We start from the raw sequence: 21,028 nt of genomic DNA on the forward strand, positions 1-21,028 counted from the left end.
ACGTTAAACCTATTACAGCCTGACTGGTGCACACTACACAGAGACAGGAACAATCACCCACGAAATACAAAGCAAAAAACAGGCTACCTAAATACGGTTCCCAATCAGCGACAACGAGAATCACCTGACTCTGATTGAGAACCGCCTCAGGCAGCCAACCTAATTAACACACACACACACCCCTAATCAGCTACAATCCCAACTACTACAAACCCCAATACGAAAACACAATACATAATAACCCCATGTCACACCCTGGTCTGACTAACTAATAAACTAAAACACAAAATACTAAGACCAAGGCGTGACATTCATTCCATAACAAAATTAATATAAACACTTTTTTCACGTAAGATTTTCATGTTGACTTGTAAACAAATGTTTTTTTTTTTTTTACCTTTATTTAACTAGTCAAGTCAGTTAAGAACAAATTCTTATTTTCAATGCCTGCCTAGGAACAGTGGGTTTCAATGGAAACCTTTCCAGGCTCTTTAGTATTACAGTATTTATGCAGATATCATTTAAGTTTCAGTGCTGACAGGAAACATATAATCATTAAAAAAAAAAAGTATTTATAATTTTATAGTCAATATAATTTCAGGTAAAAAAATGTTTGTTTTTTTAATGATTATATGTTTATTATATTATATTATGATTATATGTTTATTATATCTCATTGGTAGCCAAAAATAACTAATTGAAAGACACGCCCACACTAGGCCATGCCTCCAACTCTTCTGACTGGTTGCCACCGCTACATTGCACCGAGCGCTTTGCAATGCGAATGCACATTAGGTGTTGGAAGCAATTTGCAAGCTTTCATACAATAAAACAAAATCATATTGATCTGTCAAATTTGTTATTTGATTTGAGACAATTCAATAGAATAGGTTGAACGAACCAAAACGTAATTTTGAATCATATCAATGAGAAAAAGCACTTCAGATGAACGACAGTGCCATCCCACTTTTTACAGCACATGATGCAAATCCCTAGCATCAACTCTGAACATTTGAGCTGTTTCTTTCAAAGGCTGTGGTTAGATAAAATAAGTTTACTGTCTAAAAACAGCTCTCTCTCAATCAGACGGAATTTCTTGATGTTTATTAAAACTGTAATAATTTGACGCGAGCCCGAAAGACAAGCTTTAGATGCTACTCGTGGGTCTTTCATTTTGATGGCTCCATTTAGGCTTTTTTCAAGGAGCTGAAAGCAGCCGACATTTGGGCTTAAATAGTCACATGACTTCTTTCGCTCTCTCCCCTGTCTCTTAGCTCTGACAGCCCAGGGACCACCTGCTTAACAATATAAATCCCATAGCTGTTAGCGGGCCAGTGTAAATGGGAGCTGACATCCACACTACTCCAGCCATACAGTACATGCTGAGCACCACGCAGGCAGCAACCCAACACCAAGAAGCATGTATTAAGGCTGGGTTGGCTGAATCTGTCTCGAGTATTGATGTGCTACTGAATAATTGTCATAGGGTATGAATTATGGGTAATGCAGGCTTCTAGTTGATGACTTATGTTTATCAAGAGGAAAATATATGCATTTCTTACAATCTAAATGTGACCGCTTAAGTGATCAAATGTCTTCCACTGTCATTGGGTCATTGCTCAGAAACAGTAATGGAACCCTGAAATGTGCAGTAGAAACGGCATCATACCTCTCGAGGCCCACATATATCCATAGAGCAGAAACAATGCCTGATGTGACATACCTTAGAGAAAATAGGATTTGGGATGTGTTAGGATTTTTGGTCTGATTGAAGTCTTTTTTGGGTAGTGCCTTCCCCTTTGATTCCCAATTCCCCACATACACACGCGCACACACACACAGTCATGTTCTAATACCCCCTGGGTTCTAACATTTTTCTGCACAGCTAATACACTACATTGTTGTGTCTAATGTCTCTGGTCTTCCCTCTGGACACATTAAGTCATTTCTCCATATGGACCTAGTCCTCTATCGAACCCAGCAGCTTTGTAAGTAGCTTTCTTAGAACGGGAATGGCACTCGGCGCATGCTATTACAATAAGATAGATGTTACGCACGCCTCTATGAAGAGGGAACGCAACACCCTGCTACAACTAAACTCTCAGTGAAGTGAAAAAGGTATGGACTGTAGTGCAAGAAAGAATGACAACAGGCAGAATGTGGTACCGTTTACCAGGACTTTATTCCTTCACACGGTAATATGGGGAAAAGGGGCTGGACGGAACCAAAGCAAAGAAAGTAAATCTCAAAACCCCCCCTCTCCTATCTTACCTGCCTACTCACTACTTACCTAATTTAGCACCACCTGGTGCCCTAACCAAAATACAAGGGGGTGGTCCGCCCAGGTCTTACCTAGTGTGCCTAGACAGAGAATATGCTACGGGTATATGTATGCCCGCGGGCCTCTTGCCTAAGCACTCCCTAGGTGCCTTCCCCTTCCCCCCTGGGAACAAATGAAACAGAATATTAAACAATTTCACAAACTAAGAAACAAAGGACATCAAATAAGCTCTGAGCAGCAAACTCTCAGCCTAGCAAACTCTCAGCCCAGCAAACTCTCAGCCCAGCAAACTCTCAGCCCAGCAAACTCTCAGCCCAGCAAACTCTCAGCCCAGCAAAATCTCAGCCCAGCAAACTCTCAGCCCAGCAAACTCTCAGCCCAGCAAACTCTCAGCCCAGCAAACTCTCAGCCCAGCAAACTCTCAGCCCAGCAAACTCTCAGCCCAGCAAACTCTCAGCCCAGCAAACTCTCAGCCCAGCAAAATCTCAGCCCAGCAAAATCTCTCTAGCAAAATCTCTCTAGCAAAATCTCTCTAGCAAAATCTCTCTAGCAAAATCTCTCTAGCAAAATCTCTCTAGCAAAATCTCTCTAGCAAAATCTCTGCAATGACCTCCCAGCAAATCTCTCTCCTGAACAGAACACTGGCTTTTATATAGCTTCAGATTGAATGGGTAATTGGAGACAGCGGTCTTGACGAGGGGGCGGGGTCAGCTCTCCAATTAGCCATGGAGTCGACCAATCAGCTGCTTGAGGGATTTCAGGAAGCCATTTCCTGAAATAAACTCATGCAAATACACAAACTACAACACATAAACTGGGGAACGTACCAATAGAATTAGCAAAACAGGTCTGTTCTGAATATGGGTGATGCAGTACTACCTCTTCAGAACTACATGTAGCTGATATTCACTAACTCACTGAGCTGTACAGTATGTTTTAAGACAATACGGTGTCAAGAGATACAAGGTGTCCTAAGTCATATTACTTTCTAGTGGTCGTGTTGTTTTCTTAACTAAATAGATTTTTCTATTGTATTACTTATCTAGTGGTTGGGCTGAAAAAGGCCACAGGCCAAATGATACTGGACTATGAACAGTAAATAGTAACTTAGAAAAGGTTCCAGTCAGTACTTTTCACCCATGATAATATAGAGCCCTTGGACTGGAATTCACCTCCACCAGCTTCAAGGAGCTAACACAAAGGCTGTTTCTCAAATATTCCCTGTTTATTTTATTGAACCTTTATTTAACTAGGCAAGTCAGTTATGAACCAATTCTTATTTACATTGACAGCCTACCCTGGCCAACCCAGACGATGCTGGGTCAATTGTGCGCCGCCCTATTGGACTCCCAATCACGGCCAGTTGTGATTCAACCCAGGATTGAACTAGGGTCTGTAATGAAGCCTGTAGCACTGAGATGCAGTGCCTTAGACCGCTGCACCACTCGGGAGACTATATAATTCTCTACTTTTGACCAGAGCCCTGTGAGGTGGTGGTAGTGGTCTCTGGGTGTGCTGGTCTAGGAGAGAGGCAGGAGGAGTCTGCAGTAGAGGAGCGGCTGTGGGTGTTGAGGTGGTGCCCGTGTTAAGCCATGCCCGGGGGCTGGAGAGGGCCAAGTAGATAGCAGCTGAGTTAGACTTCTCTGCCCTCCCTACAGACACTGAAAGGAGGCGGCAATGGATCCAGGAAAAGGTGAGAAATGGATGAGGGGGGGACAACACACAGATATATATATAGAGAGAGACACACACACATGGACAGGGTACAGTACTGTACTACAACAAGCAAGCTTAACATCCCCAACCCAAGCATACAAATTGTATAGGGAATAGAGTGTAATTTGGAAGCAGGTAAAGAACAAACACCCCACCCTTGAGAGAAAAGAATCGGTCATCATCACGCACGCTCTTGTAAGGAGGTGATCGTGATCGTTAGATCACTATCTGAGTGCCATTAACTTAGATTAAATCATGATATCAATAATGACTTTGATGTATTAGGTGCCTTTGAAAGATCTCCAGGCGATTTAACCGTGTTTTGGGGTCGGAGGGGACAGGGGACATAACTCAGTCCTTTATTCAACGGCGACATGACTATAACATTGACCTGGGTGATGAATGTCAGACATTTAGGACAGAGTATTCAGCACACACCAGCAAAGAGAGCCCAGACAGGGATATGTTAAGCCAATTATTCAGAGAAGATATTGGGAATGGGTGTTTATTTATTTTTAATTTAACCTTTATTTAACTAGGCAAGTCAGTCTAAGAACAAATTCTTATTTACAATGACGTCCGCCCCTGGCCAAACCCAGACAAGGCTGGGTCAATTGTGCGCCGCCCTATGTGAGTGTAACAGTATAACTTTAAACCGTCCCCTCGCCCATACCCGGGCTTGAACCAGGAACCCTCTGCACACATCATCAACAGTCACCCACGAAGCATCGTTACCCATCGCTCCACAAAAGCCGCGGCCCTTGCAGAGCAAGGGGAACCACTACTTCAAGGTCTCAGAGCAAGTGACGTCACCGATTTAGCACGCACCACTAACTAAGCTAGCCGTTTCACATCCATTACCTGAGCACGCCAGGGTGGGACTTTGGCCAGGATTCTGGGGTTAACACTCCCACTCTCAATGGTGATTTATACAGTGGTTCTTCCTTTAAATGTTTTGATCCGCGACCATTTGTGGTAGATGGTGGCAGGTTGTGGTAGATCGGTTCATTCTGGCAACAATGGCTGACATTTTAATAACGTGCCATAACATTCTGCCGCACCCCACAATCAGCGCTGCAGTACGCTGCAACTTTTAAAGGAAGAACCACTGTACTCTACAGGTCATTGTGGCATAGTAAGAAAGACATCCAATATGCTTCCTCATACGAGAGAGGTCACTTTCCGGTTCCCTTCAGGTACAAAGATGATTTTATAGTATACCCTTGTGTTGTAGATGATCTGGTTTACTCTAAAGCTCTTGGGCCAAAGAAAGACATCCATCCTATCTACTTCCTCGTAACATAAGGCACCTTCCAATCCGAAGCATGCATTACCTCCAGATTACAACGCAAATAATTTACAGTGTTTATAGTGTTGTAGATTATCTGGTATACCAATCATTTAGTCATAGGGTTGCATCTTTATGGCTGGCAGTGTAGCCAGAAGCATTGAATGAAGATATATGATGTAATGAGTTCTGCATGATTGGTTAAACCAGTGGGCTGTCAGTGTTTTATATTAATGTTAGCTTTAGTGTTATTGTGTTTCCATCAGGAGTGTGACACTAAAAACTTGTGGCGAGCAGAATCAATAACCTCTGCATCATGAAGCCTGTTGATCTGGGAGATGGTGTTAAAGTCTGCAGTCAGCCATTGTTATGTACATGCTAGTGTAAAAGTACCCAGGGCCTTGCCTTGGTCCTAAGTTAGAGCAGGGCCTGGTAGATGGAAACAGAGAAGTCGAAGGCTTTTGGGTGAAAACACTGGGTTAAATCCTCATTGGAAATGCAGATGTTGTGTAATGGATCTACTGTTTTAACTGTGCTCTGGTGATTTTTATTTGTATTGTCTTTATCACTGGTTAACGTTGCTCTTGTTGCTACATGTTGCTACTGAGAGTTTGAAATGGTTAATGTTGCTGCTACATGTTGCTACTGACAGTTATACATGTTTAGTGTTGCTGCTGCATGTTGCTACTGAGAGTTCTAAATGGTTAATGTTGCTACTGACAGTTATAAATGTTTAGTGTTGCTGCTACATGTTGCTACTGAGAGTTATAAATGTTTAGTGTTGCTGCTACATGTTGCTACTGAGAGTTATAAATGTTTAGTGTTGCTGCTACATGTTGCTACTGACAGTTATAAATGGTTAGTGTTGCTGCTACATGTTCTAACTGAGAGTTATAAATTGTTAGTGTTGCTGCTACATGTTGCTACTGAGGGTTCTAAATGGTTAATGTTGCTGCTGCATGTTGCTACTGAGGGTTCTAAATGGTTAATGTTGCTGCTGCATGTTGCTACTGAGGGTTCTAAATGTTTAGTGTTGCTGATACATGTTGCTAATGAGGGTTCTAAATGGTTAGTGTTGCTGCTACATGTTGCTACTGAGGGTTCTAAATGTTTAGTGTTGCTGATACATGTTGCTACTGAGGGTTCTAAATGTTTAGTGTTGCTGATACATGTTGCTAATGAGGGTTCTAAATGTGTTGCTACTGAGGGTTCTAAATGTTTAGTGTTGCTGATACATGTTGCTACTGAGGGTTCTAAATGTTTAGTGTTGCTGATACATGTTGCTACTGAGGGTTCTAAATGTTTAGTGTTGCTGATACATGTTGCTAATGAGGGTTCTAAATGGTTAGTGTTGCTGCTACCTGTTGCTACTGAGAGTTCTAAATGGTTAATGTTTCTGCTGCTACATGTTGCTACTGAGCGTTCTAAATGGTTAATGTTGCTGCTGCATGTTGCTACTGAGAGTTCTAAATGTTTAGTGCTGCTGCTACATGTTGCTACTGAGAGTTTGAAATGGTTAATGTTGCTGCTGCTGCATGTTTCTACTGACAGTTATAAATGATGTTTTGCTTCCAGTGGACCTTCTTTATTAAATAGTAATGAGTTCCACAAGGAACAGAAACAGGAAATGTGTTTTAGTTTGCAGAATTGTTGTCTTTGGAGGACTGGGTGCGGAGAATAGAGAAAGAGACAATGGAGCCGGATATTTGTTGGGTCTTTTAATGGACATTTTGTCAAGCCTTTGTTTGATATGTGACCTCATAATAATTCATATCTCTCTGAAGGAACCCTCTACCCTCTCCTGTACCCCCTCCTGGGATTGAAGCCTGTTCAGCTAGTTGATCTATTTATAAGTAAGACCTTAAGTGAAAGACAGTGAGGCATTACATTTAGGGCAGTTAATATTAGATACAAAGCGACTGGTCTGACAGAACTTTGATCATGGTCCTGGAACAAATCCTCACACCGAACATTTCTCCCTCTTTTTTTCTCTCTCTCTGATCATCAGATTACTGTTAATTTGTGTGCTCTAAAAACACTTCTGGGTCTATGGTTAACATATTGCCGCTGTCCGTTATCTTCCTCTTCCTCTCGCTACCCTCAGAAGCTGTCGAATATCCTTCCTGCCTCGCTAACCTTAGACACTGTAGAATATCCTTCCTAACTTGCTAGCCTCAAACACTAGAATATCCTACCTGCATATCCTTCCTGCCTCGCTAGCCTCAGACACTCTAGAATACCCTTCCTGCCTCGCTAGCATCAGACACTGTAGAATACCCTTCCTGCCTCACTAGCATCAGAAACGGTAGAATATCTTTCCTGCCTCGCTAACCTCAAACACTCTAGAATACCCTTCCTGTCTCGCTAACCTCAAACACTGTAGAATATCCTTCCTGCCTCGCTAGCATCAGACACTCTAGAATACCCTTCCTGCCTCGCTAGCATCAGACACTGTAGAATACCCTTCCTGCCTCACTAGCATCAGAAACGGTAGAATATCTTTCCTGCCTCGCTAACCTCAAACACTCTAGAATACCCTTCCTGTCTCGCTAGCCTCAAACACTGTAGAATATCCTTGTAACTCGATTCGTCTTCCTCTGACGATGAGTATGAACGATCAGACCAATGTGCAGCGTGGTAAGTGTTCATCATATTAATGAAAAGTCACTGAACACGAAAATACAAAATAACAAAGTGAAAGACAACTCCCACAAATCAAGTGGGAAAAACAGGCTGCCTAAGTATGGTTCTCAATCAGAGACAACAATTGACAGCTGCCTCTGATTGAGACCCATACCAGGCCAAACACATAGAAAACCAAAACTAGAACAACACATAGAAGGCCCACCCCAACTCATGCCCCGACCAACCTAAAATAGAAACAAAAACAAGGAACTAAGGTCAGGACGTGACAATCCTTCCTGCCTCGCTTGCATCCGACACTGTAGAATATCCTTCCTGCCTCGCTATCATCAGACACTGTAGAATATCCTTCCTGCCTCGCTAGACACTGTGTATGATGAGAGCTATGCTACTGGCTGTATCCATGGTAATAGCTACAAGCCAGGGCCTGTCCAAAGCCTGGGTAGTGATGACAGGTTTTATCACAGAGCATCATGAAACAGTGTTAGGATTCAAACGGCAGGCAGGCAGCTATATAGCATATATAAACACATACAGCCTTAGAGCTGACATCCCTATGGATGGGAATACATGTGATAGGTTACGTTCACATTTATCACCGCTACTCCCAATCGATCGGTCAGCAGTAGTTGTATTTGTGGTGCCCTATATTTGTTTAAAATATATATACCTAGATGGATTTGACAATATTCCCTTGTCTTTCCAATCTGCTATCAAGGACCATATCCAACAATTTCGTAATTTCAGCGTTCGTGAATGGAGTGTTCAGAACAATGCTGATGTACCCTGGAGGGCTCATTTAGAAACTAAATGGTTCCAGATGTTCAGGAAAATGTCACAAAATTGTACCCTCATTCGAGGCTTTATGCCAGAAGGGTAATTTAAGCAAAGACAAACAAATTGGCTTAAAGTGCATTCTGTGTCCCTGTCCATATTGTTAAAAACAACTCTAAAGACTAACCAGGCTGGTTGTTTGTCTCTAAAGTGTAACCAGGCCAGTTGTTTGACTCTAAAAATGAACTTGGCTGGTTGTTTGCCTCTAAAGACTAACCAGGCCGATTGTTTGTCTCTAAAGACTAACCAGGCCGATTGTTTGTCTCTAAAGGCTAACCAGGCCGGTTGTTATTCTCTAAAGACTAACCAGGCTGATTGTTTGTCGCTAAAGACTAACCAGGCCGGTTGTGTGTCTCTATAGACTAACCAGGCTGGTTGTTTGCCTCTAAAGGCTAACCATGTATGGACCAACACTGGAGAAGAGAAGCAGGTACGGTGAGTTGAAAATTAAATGTGGAACAGGACAGCGTCAGAACCGGGTATACAAAGACACATTAATGCACATACATTAATGCAGAAGCGGGGAATGGAGCTGGGGAACAGACAGATATAGGGGAGGTAATAAAACAGGTCATTGAGTCCAGGTGAGTCCAATGAATCGCTGATGCGCGTGACGAGGGAAGGCAGGTGTACGTAATGATGGTGGCAAGACTGCGTAAAGCAGGAAAGTCTGACGCCCTCGAGCACCAGGGGGGAAGAGCGGGAGTAGGTGTGACAGTATTCCCCCCCCCCCTCTAGAAGTTTTACGAGCCGTCTGGGCTGACGTTCCGGCTGGGGCCTGACATGGGATGGGCGGCTTCTTACCCAAACGGGGCAAGGAAACCTCTTAGGCATAGAAGCCCGAAGATCCAGCTAAGGCAACCCCGGTTCCATCAGCTGCAGCCCCCAGACCCGACGTCACCACGCCAGCTCTCCCCGATGCTTCATTCGATGGCTTCAGCATTCTGTAATGCAGGTGTGCGTCATGATGGTGGCAGGAGTGAATAAAGCAGGGCAGCCTGGCACCCCGAGCGCCAGGACGGAAGAGTGCGAGCATGTATGACAAACCAGGCCGGTTGTTTGTCTCTATCATCCACAATCCCCTCCACCTTGATAGATTGTTTTATTTTATTTTTGTTTCACCTTTATTTAATCAGGTAGGCTAGTTGAGAACAAGTTCTCATTTACAACTGTGACCTGGCCAAGATAAAGCAAAGCAGTGTGACACAAACAACAACACAGAGTTACACATGGAATAAACAAACATGCAGTCAATAACACAATAGAGGAAAAAGTCTATATACAGTGTGTGCAAAGGAGGTAAGATAGGGGAGGTAAGGCAATAAATAGGCCATAGTGGTATAATAATTACACTTTAGCACTGGAGTGGTGGATGTGCAGAAGATGAATGTGCAAGTAGAGATACTGGGGTGGAAAGACAATACGGTGTCAGGAGAAAAGATAATAAATAAATAACAGTATGGGGATGAGGTAGTTGGATGGGCTATTTACAGATGGGCTATGTACAGGTGCAGTGATTTGTGAACTGCTCTTACTGCTGGTGCGTAAAGTTAGTGAGGGAGATATGGGTCTCCATCTTCAGTGATTTTTGCAATTCGTTCTAGTCATTGGCAGCAGAGAACTGGAAGGAAAGGCGGTCAAACGAGGAATTGGCTTTGGGGACGACCAGTGAGATATACCTGCTGGAGCACGTGCCACGGGTGGGTGTTGTTATCGTGACCAGTGAGCTGAGATAAGGCTGGCCTTTACCTAGCAAAGACGTATAGATGACCTGGAGCCAGTGGGTTTGGCGATGAGTATGAAAAGAGGGCCAGCCAATAAGAGGTCACAGTGGTGGGTAGTATATGGGGCTTTGGTGACAAACGGATGGCACTGTGATAGACTGCATCCAATTTGCTGAGTAGAGTGTTGGAGGCTATTTTGTAAATGACATTGCCGAAGTCAAGGATCAGCAGGAGAGTCAGTTTTACGAGGGTATGTTTGGCAGCATGAGTGAAGGATGTTTTGTTGCGAAATAGGAAGCCGATTCTAGATTTAATTTTGGATTGGATATGCTTAACGTGAGTCTGAAAGGAGAGTTTACAGTCTAACCAGACACCTAGGTATTTGTAGTTGTCCACATATTCTAGATCAGAACCGTCCAGAGTAGTGATGCTGGACGGGCGGGCAGGTGTGGGCAGCAATCGTTTGAAGAGCATGCATTTAGTTTTACTTGCATGTAAGAGCAGTTGGAGACCACGGAAGGAGAGTTGTATGACGTTGAAGCTCGTCTGGAGGTTAGTTAACACAGTGTCCAAAGAAAGGCCAGAAGTATACAGAACGGTGTCGTCTGCGTAGTGGTGGATCAGAGAATCACCCACAGCAAGAGCGACATCATTGATGTACACAGAGAAAAGAGTCGGCCCGAGAATTGAACCCTGTGGCCCTCGATAGAGACTGCCAGAGGTCCGGACAACAGGCCCTCCGATTTGACACGCTGAACTCTATCTGAGAAGTAGTTGGTGAACCAGGTGAGGCATTATTTTGAGAAACCAAGGCTGTTGAGTCTGCCGATAAGAATACTGGTGATTGGCAGAGTCAAAAGCCTTGGCCAGTTCCATGAATACAGCTGCACAGTATTGTCTCTTATCGATTGCAGTTATGATATCGTTTAGAACCTTAAGCGTGGTTGAGGTGCACCCATGACCACCTCGGAAACCAGATTGCATAGTGGAGAAGGTACGGTGGGATTCGAAATGGTCGGTGATCTGTTTGTTAACTTGGCTTTCGGAGACCTTAGAAAGGCAGGGTAGGATAGATATAGGTCTGTAGCAGTTTGGGTCTAGAGTGTCTCCCCCTTTGAAGAGGGGGATGACCGCAGCAGCTTTCCAATATTTGGGGATCTCAGACAATATGAAAGAGAGGTTGAACAGGCTAGTAATAGGGGTTGCAACAATTTTTGCTGATAATTTTAGAAAGAGAGGGTCCAGATTGTCTAGCCCTGCTGATTTGTAGGGGTCCATATTTTGCAGCTCTTTCAGAACATCAGCAATCTGGATTTGGGTGAAGGAGAAATGGGTAGGCTTGGGCAAGTTGCTGTGGGGGGTACAGGGCTCTTGAACAGGGTAGGGGTGGCCAGGTGGAAAGTATGGCCAGCTGCAGAAACATTATTATTGAAATTCTCAATTATTGTGGATTTTTCGGTGGTGACAGTGTTTCCTAGCCTCAGTGCAGTGGGCAGCTGGGAGGAGGTACATGGACTTAACAGTGTCCCAGAACCTTTTGGAGTTTGTGCTGCAGGATGCAAATTTCTGTTTGAAAAAGCTAACCTTTGCTTTCCTAACTGCCTGTGTATATTTGTTCCTAACTTCCCTGAAAAGTTGCATATCCGAGGGCTATTTGATGCCAATATCGTACGCCACAGGATGCTTTTGTACTGGTCAAGAGCAGTCAGGTCTGGAGTGATCCACGGGCTATATCTGTTCCTGGTTCTACGTTTTTGAACGGGGCATGCTTATTTAAGATTGTGAGAAAAGCACTTTTAAAGAATAACTAGGTGTCTTCTACTGACGGAATGAGGTCCATATCCTTCCAGGATACCCGGGCAGGTCGATTGGAAAGGCCTGCTCGCTGAAGTGTTTTAGGGAGCGTTTGATAATGATGAGGAGTGTTTGTTTGACTGCAGACAGATTACGGATGCAAGCAATGAGGCAGTGATCGCTGAGATCCTGGTTGAAGTCAGCAGATGTGTATTTGGAGGGCAGGTTGGTGAGGTTGATATCTATGAGGGTACCTGTGTTTATGGATTTGGGGTTGTACCTGGTAGGTTCCTTGATAATTTGTGTGAGATTGAGGGCATCAAGCTTAGATTGTAGGATGGCCGGGGTGTTAAGCATGTCCCAGTTTAGGTCACCTAACAGCAGGAGCTCTGAAGATAGATGAGGGGCAATCAATTCACATATGATGTCCAGGGCACAGCTGGGGGCAGAAGGTGGTCTATGGCAAGGGGCAACGGTGAGGGACTTGTTTCTGGAAAGGTGGATTTTTAAAAGTAGAAGCTGTTTGGGCACATTGTTTGGGGACAGACCTGGATAGTAAGACAGAATTCTACAGGCTATCTCTGCAGTAGATTGCAACTCCGCCCCCTTTGGAAGTTCTATCTTGTTGGAAAATGTTATAGTTAGGGATGGATATTTCAGGGTTTTTGGTGGATTCAGACACAGCTAGGACATCAGGGTTGACGGAGTGTTAAAGCAGTGAATAAAACAAACTTAGGGAGGAGCCTTCTAATGTTAACATGCATGTAACCAAGGCTTTTACTGTTATAGAAGTCAACAAATGAGATGTTCTGGGGAATGGGCCTGGATTAACCTCTACATCGCCAGAGGAGCAGAGGAGGAGTAGGATATGGGTATGGCTAAGGGCTATAATAACTGGTTGTCTGGTATGTTTGAAACTGAGAGTGAAAGGAGCAGATTTCTGGGCGCGGTAGAATATATTCAATGCATTATGTACAGACAAAGGTATGGTAGGATGTGAATACAGTTGAAATAAACCTAGGCATTGAATGACGATGAGAGAGGTATTGTCTCGAGAGACATCAATTAAACCAGGTGAGGTCACCGCATGTGTGGGAGGTGGGACAAGAGGGTTAGCTGAGGCATATTGAGCAGGGATGGAGGCTCTACAGTGAAATAAGACAATAATCACTAACCAAAACAGCAACGGACAAGGCATATTGACATTACGGAGAGGCATGCGTAGCCGAGTGATCGTAGGGTCCAATGAGTAGCTGGACGCGCTGGAGACAGGGTGATTCAGACAGCTAGCGGGCCCGGGCTAGCAGAAGGGCCTTAGAGGGACGTCGCGACAGAAGAAGTCTGTTGTTGTAGCCCCCTTGTGCGGTTACATTGGCCAGTTGTGATGGATCAGCAGGGGTCCGTGTAGTAGAAGGGTGATGATATGAGCAGGCCGAAGAATCTTAACAGATATATACTTAACAGAACTATATTAACATACAAACAGTGCATTCTGACAATATTCAGACCCCTTGACTTTTCCCACATTTTGTTACGTTACAGCCTTTTATAAAATTGATTAAATAAATACAAATTCTCATCAATCTAAACACAATACCCCATAATTGCAAAGCAAAAACTTGTATTTTTTTGGTTGCAAAGTTTAACAAATAAAAAATGGGAATATAACATTTCCATAAGTATTCAAAGCCTTTACTCAGTACTCTGTTGAAGCACCTTTGGCAGCAATTACCACCTTGAGTCTTCTTGGGTATGACGCTACAAGCATGTCACACCTGTATTTGGGGAGTTTCTCCCATTCTTCTCTGCAGGTCCTGCCATGCTATTTCAGGTTGGATGGGGAGTGTCGCTATTTTCAGGTCTCTCCAGAAATGTTTGATCGTGTTCAAGTCCAGGCTCTGGCTGGGCCACTCAAGTACATTCAGAGACTTGTCCCGAAGCCACTCCTGTGTTGTCTTGGTTGTGTGCTTCGGGTAGTTGTCCTGTTGGAAGGTGAACCTTCACGCCAAGTCTGAGGTTCTGATTGCTCTGGAGCAGATTTTCATCAAGGATATCTCTGAACTTTGCCCCATTCATCGTTTCCTCGATCCTGACTTGTCTCCCAGTCCTTACCTCTGAAAAACATCCCCACAGCATGATGCTGCCATGACCATGCTTCACTGTAGTGTTGGTGCCAGGTTTCCTCCAGATGTGGTGCTTGGCATTCAGGCCAAAGAGTTCTATCTTGGTTTCATCAGACCAGAGAATCTTGTTTCTCAGAGTCCTTTAGGTGCCTTTTGGCAAACTCCAAGCGGGATGTCATGTGTCTTTTACTGAGAAGTGGCTTCCGTCTTGCCACTCTACCAATAAGGCCTGACAGGTGGAGTGCTGTGGAGATGGTTTTCTTTTCTAGAAGGTTCTACCATCTCCACAGAGGAACTCTGCCAGTGACAATCGGGTTCTTGGTCACTTCCCTGACCAAGGCCCTTCTCTCCCGATTGCTAAGTTTGGCCGGGCGGCCAGCGGCCAGGCGGCCAGCTCTAGGAAGAGTCTTGGTGGTTCTTGTGGACCTTCAATGCTGCAGAAATGTTTTGATACTTTACCATTCCCCACATCTGTTCCTCGACACAATCCTGTCTCAGAGCTTTACAGACAATTCCTTCTACCTCAAGGCTTTGCTTTTGCCTTGACATGCACTATCAACTGTGGGACCTTATATAGACAGGTGTGTGCCCTTCCAAATCATGTCCTATCAATTGAATTTACCACAGGTGGACTCCCATTAAGTTGTAGACACATCTCAAGGATGATCGATGGAAACAGGATGCACCTGAGCTCAATTTCGAGGCTCATAGCGAAGGGTCTGAATACTTATGTATATAAGGTGATTCTGTTTTTTATAACAACAACAAAAAAATCTGTTTTCGCTTTGTCAGTATTGGGTATTGTGTGTAGATTGGTGAGGGGGGGGGAATAAATATTGTCCATTTTAGAATAAGGCTGTAATGTAACAAAATGTTGAAAAACGTCAAGGGATCTGAATACTTTCTCGAATTCACTGAATCTTAACTCCTTTCAGTGTCCAAAGTTACGTTTTACATACTTTTCTGTCAGTTTGAGGTATGTTCAGGTCATAACCTTATTTAACCTCTCTCAATCCACTCATTTTATCTCAGTGTCACACCCGTCTTTATGCATCTTCATCTCCCCCATCTTCGCTGAGATTCTTTTGTTCTTTCCTGCCCACCGTTGATGTTCGGGGACAGGGGAGTGTTGACAGGTTATTGCTCGGCTTGGCCACTCCTGCTCCCTCTCCGGCTATCCTGTCAGAACCTCACCTGTGGAGCACGCTTGCCGTGATGAGCCAGGTTTAGGGTGGGATATTGAGCTTTTAAACAGGTCACTCACAAGTGTCATCAAATGTCTGTCTTCTCACTCTGGTTGACTGGAAGTCTAAGGAGATTTTAAACGTAAGAGTTCAGAAGAAGTGCTAGTAAACCGGTGGATCACCTTCACCTACAGCATACTCAGATGTGTTGCCGTTTCCATAGCAACGTTGCCTACGCATTCCTTTTTGAGGATTAGTAGCTTACCTTCCTACCACTTTAACAACTGCTTTTTCACATACAAGCTTTCATGCAAAATACGGCAAACCAGAAAATATCCCTCCTGATGCGCGCATTAAATATTGATGTTGTATTTTGGATATTAAACCCCACATATTATACATTGAGGGCACGTACCTACCTTCAAATGGGCTGTGGGGGGGGGGGGGGGAGATAATTACACAAATCATATACTTTTTATAATTTGACTTACAAATGGGTCCCTTAAATAAAATGTATTTGAAAAACAACATGCTAGTATGATTAGCTTGGCACGGTATATCTGTATAGTTGATGATCAAGAGACATCAACTTAAGTTGAGTTATGATATGACAAACAACTGTAAAAAAACAAAACAAAAAAACAAACAGTGTATAATTACTGAACCTGAGTCGAGGTGGGCTTATAAAGGCTGACCCAACACAGAGAATAGTATTCTACGTATGGTTGTTGAGCCCACACCACAGGACGTTTATTACCATATGGGATTATTTATTTATTTTTAATGTAACCTTTATTTAACTAGGCAAGTCAGTTGGAACAAATTCTTATTTCCAATATGATACATGAAGATATATTAACTGGGTGGTTCGAGCCCTAAATGCTGATTGGCTGACAGCCGTGTTATATCAGACAGTATACCACGGATATGACAAAACAGTTATTTTAACTGCTCTAATTACGTTGGTAACCAGTTTATAACAGCAATAAGGCACCTCAGTGGTTTGTGCTATATGTCCAATATACCACCGCTAAGTGCTGTGTCCAACGCAATGCGTTGTGCCTAAGAACAACTCTTAGCCATGGTATATTGACCAAATACCACACCCCCCCCCGTGCCTTATTGCTTAAATATACCATACAACCAGGTCAAGAAAAATACTCTATAATAAGGCATTGTTTTACATACTGTAGGAAGGCATTGTTTTACATACTGTAGGAAGGCATTGTTTTACATACTGTAGGAAGGCATTGTTTTACATACTGTAGGAAGGCATTGTTTTACATACTGTAGGAAGGCATTGTTTTACATAAGGCATTGTTTTACATACTGTAGGAAGGCATTGTTTTACATAAGGCATTGTTTTACATACTGTAGGAAGGCATTGTTTTACATACTGTAGGAAGGCATTGTTTTACATAAGGCATTGTTTTACGTACTGTAGGAAGGCTTTGTTTTACATACTGTAGGAAGGCATTGTTTTACATAAGGCATTGTTTTACATACTGTAGGAAGGCATTGTTTTACATAAGGCATTGTTTTACATACTGTAGGAAGGCATTGTTTTACATACTGTAGGAAGGCATTGTTTTACATAAGGCATTGTTTTACATACTGTAGGAAGGCTTTGTTTTACATACTGTAGGAAGGCATTGTTTTACATACTGTAGGAAGGCATTGTTTTACATAAGGCATTGTTTTACATACTGTAGGAAGGCATTGTTTTACATAAGGCATTGTTTTACATACTGTAGGAAGGCATTGTTTTACATACTGTAGGAAGGAATTGTTTTACATACTGTAGGAAGGCATTGTTTTACATACTGTAGGAAGGCATTGTTTTACATACTGTAGGAAGGCATTGTTTTACATACTGTAGGAAGGCATTGTTTTACATAAGGCATTGTTTTACATACTGTAGGAAGGCATTGTTTTACATACTGTAGGAAGGCATTGTTTTACATACTGTAGGAAGGCATTGTTTTACATACTGTAGGAAGGCATTGTTTTACATAAAGCATTGTTTTACATACTGTAGGAAGGCATTGTTTTACATAAGGCAATGTTTTACATAAGGCTTTGTTTTGCATACTGTAGGAAGGCATTGTTTTACATAAGGCATTGTTTTACATACTGTAGGAAGGCATTGTTTTACATAAGGCATTGTTTTACATACTGTAGGAAGGCATTGTTTTACATACTGTAGGAAGGCATTGTTTTACATACTGTAGGAAGGCATTGTTTTACATACTATAGGAAGGCATTGTTTTACATACTGTAGGAAGGCATTGTTTTACATACTGTAGGAAGGCATTGTTTTACATACTGTAGGAAGGCATTGTTTTACATACTGTAGGAAGGCATTGTTTTACATACTGTAGGAAGGCATTGTTTTACATAAGGCATTGTTTTACATAAGGCAATGTTTTACATAAGGCATTGTTTTGCAGCCAAAGGGACAATCTTGCAGTGAGGCGGCTATGTGCCAATGAATTGTTTACCACGTCTGTGAAGCACGAGAGCACCTCATCAACATAAAAAATAGGACACTAGACTGGAGTGTATGCTGAGGCTCTACCAGCCAACGTTGTAATGTGTCGGTCAGTATTATTCAAATAAATTGTTAAGGGTTTTTATGCATATAACAATGTTTACCATGCAACCATGATAATATGACAAAGAAATATAAAAACCCAAAAAATATAAAAACAATTCTTCATCAGACCATGATCATTGAAAGTGAAACATTTGTTGGTTCAGGAAAAACCGAGTGATGTGGATAGGAGTATGTTTGAAATGTAAATCTCGCAATTAATTTATACTGGTTTGACAAGTAGAAAGTGATACATCTCGTCCTGATTAATTCTTAGCTAGATAGAGTACAACACATCCAGAAATATTGGTCTGACATTGGAATACCTATCTTCCTCAAGATTTTCTACCTCAAAGTATACAATGGGTGGGTGTAATCCTGAATGCTGATTGGTTAAAACCGCATTCCAGCTGGTGTCTATACCACAAGCTGCCACTGGCTAAAGCTATGACGTTAAAATTCCTATTCACTCTGTTCCATCTTACTGCATGTGTGCATAAAGTGAATGCATAGATTCCCTGGAGAGATAGAGGCAGAAGAAGACAGAAGAAGAAGAATAGAGAAAAAGGCAGAAGAAGATGGAAGAAAGAAGACAGAAAAAGACAGAAGACAAAAGACAGAAGAAAAGAGAAGACCGAAGAAGGCAGAAGAAGACAGAAGACAAAAGACAGATGAAAAGAGAAGACAGAGGAAGACAGAAGAATGCAGAAGACAAGAGAAGACAGAAGAAAAGAGAGGACTGAAGAAAAGAGAAGACAGAGGAAGACATCAGAAAAGACAAGACAAGACAGAAGAAAAGAGAAGACTGAAGAAAAGAGAAGACAGAGGAAGACATCAGAAAAGACAAGACAAGACAGAAGAAAAGAGAAGACTGAAGAAAAGAGAAGACAGAGGAAGACATCAGAAAAGACAAGACAAGACAGAAGAAAAGAGAAGACTGAAGAAAAGAGAAGACAGAGGAAGACATCAGAAAGAGAAGACAAGACAGAAGAAAAGAGAAGACTGAAGAAAAGAGAAGACAGAGGAAGACATCAGAAAAGACAAGACAAGACAGAAGAAAAGAGAAGACTGAAGAAAAGAGAAGACAGAGGAAGACATCAGAAAAGACAAGACAAGACAGAAGAAAAGAGAAGACTGAAGAAAAGAGAAGACAGAGGAAGACATCAGAAAAGACAAGACAGAAGAAAAGAGAAGACTGAAGAAAAGAGAAGACAGAGGAAGACATCAGAAAAGACAAGACAAGACAGAAGAAAAGAGAAGACTGAAGAAAAGAGAAGACAGAGGAAGACATCAGAAAAGACAAGACAGAAGAAAAGAGAGGACTGAAGAAAAGAGAAGACAGAGGAAGACATCAGAAAAGAGAAGACAAGACAGAAGAAAAGAGAGGACTGAAGAAAAGAGAAGACAGAGGAAGACATCAGAAAAGAAAAGACAGAAGAAGGCAGAAGAAGACAGAAAACAAAAGACAGACGAAAAGAGAAGACAGAGGAAGACATAAGAAAAGAGAAGACAGAAGAAGACAGAAAGAAGGCAGAAGACAAGAGAAGACAGAAGACAGAAGAAAAGAGAGGACTGAAGAAAAGAGAAGACAGAGGAAGACATCAGAAAAGACAAGACAAGACAGAAGAAAAGAGAAGACTGAAGAAAAGAGAAGACAGAGGAAGACATCAGAAAAGAGAAGACAGAAGAAGGCAGAAGAAGACAGAAAACAAAAGACAGACGAAAAGAGAAGACAGAGGAAGACATAAGAAAAGAGAAGACAGAAGAAGACAGAAAGAAGGCAGAAGACAAGAGAAGACAGAAGACAGAAGAAAAGAGAGGACTGAAGAAAAGAGAAGACAGAGGAAGACATCAGAAAAGAGAAGACAAGACAGAAGAAAAGAGAAGACTGAAGACAAGAGAAGACAGAGGAAGACATCAGAAAAGAGAAGACAAGACAGAAGAAAAGAGAAGACTGAAGAAAAGAGAAGACAGAGGAAGACATCAGAAAAGAGAAGACAGAAGAAGGCAGAAGACAAGAGAAGACAGAAGAAGACAGAAAAAAAAGAGAAGACAGAAGAAGACAGAAACTGAGATACAACAAAATAATAAAAAAATTAGTAATAAAAAAAAGAAGCCCAACAGCCAATTTAAGAATGTTTATCCTTGACTTTTGAACTTGTCATTATGCTTTTGGTGTATTTCTTTGTTAGTGAGATCTGACTCCTTCAGCCTACTCAGAAAAACCAAGTTGCATGACAGAGTAAGTTTATATATCAATCTCTTGATTCACTGAGCACACCCAATACATAAAGAATTGGAGACAAAGGGCAAAAATAAATCCCTATTTTTTTCTTTCAATTTGAAAAATTGTATTCAGAGCCTTTGTGAAAATAATGAAATAACTGTCATCTTTAAATGTCTTTATTCAAAATTAATTTAAGTCTATCCGTCTTAATAGTCATTTGTCATATAGTGTAAGCAAATGTCCTGGAATCCAATACCTCAGCTGAACCAATTTAATATACCATCTGTCTCTTTTATCCCATTCCATTTAGACTTCACCAAATTATGAATTTCTCACACCTTATCAGCTATCATCACTGTGGAAGTGGTTTTACAATACACATCTGTTCCTCTCAACCTATCATAACAATTGACAGATTCTATATAGACTACGTTATCTCAATGGTATCCAATTAGTCTTAGAAATGATCTTTCTTGCACGTAAATAGACTATGTGTGTGGGCTTGCGAATCCAGATCACCCTTACTGTCTGTTTGTGTCAACTAAATAGCTTGCATTACGAAAGCTAGCATTATTATTAACAAATCAACATGTTTTTGTTATTCTTGAACTTGGTGCAATG

The 21,028-nt window shown here is 42.1% G+C and overlaps 1 protein-coding gene across 3 annotated transcripts in view; it reads left to right on the forward strand.

The window, feature by feature from the left end:
- Positions 1–21,028, forward strand: part of LOC135551748 (CUB and sushi domain-containing protein 3-like) — an 826,047-nt gene that overhangs the window by 258,864 nt on the left and 546,155 nt on the right. The gene's annotated exons all lie outside the window — the stretch shown is intronic.

This window comes from Oncorhynchus masou, chromosome 13 (assembly GCF_036934945.1).
Source record: "Oncorhynchus masou masou isolate Uvic2021 chromosome 13, UVic_Omas_1.1, whole genome shotgun sequence".
Lineage (NCBI taxonomy): Eukaryota > Metazoa > Chordata > Actinopteri > Salmoniformes > Salmonidae > Oncorhynchus > Oncorhynchus masou.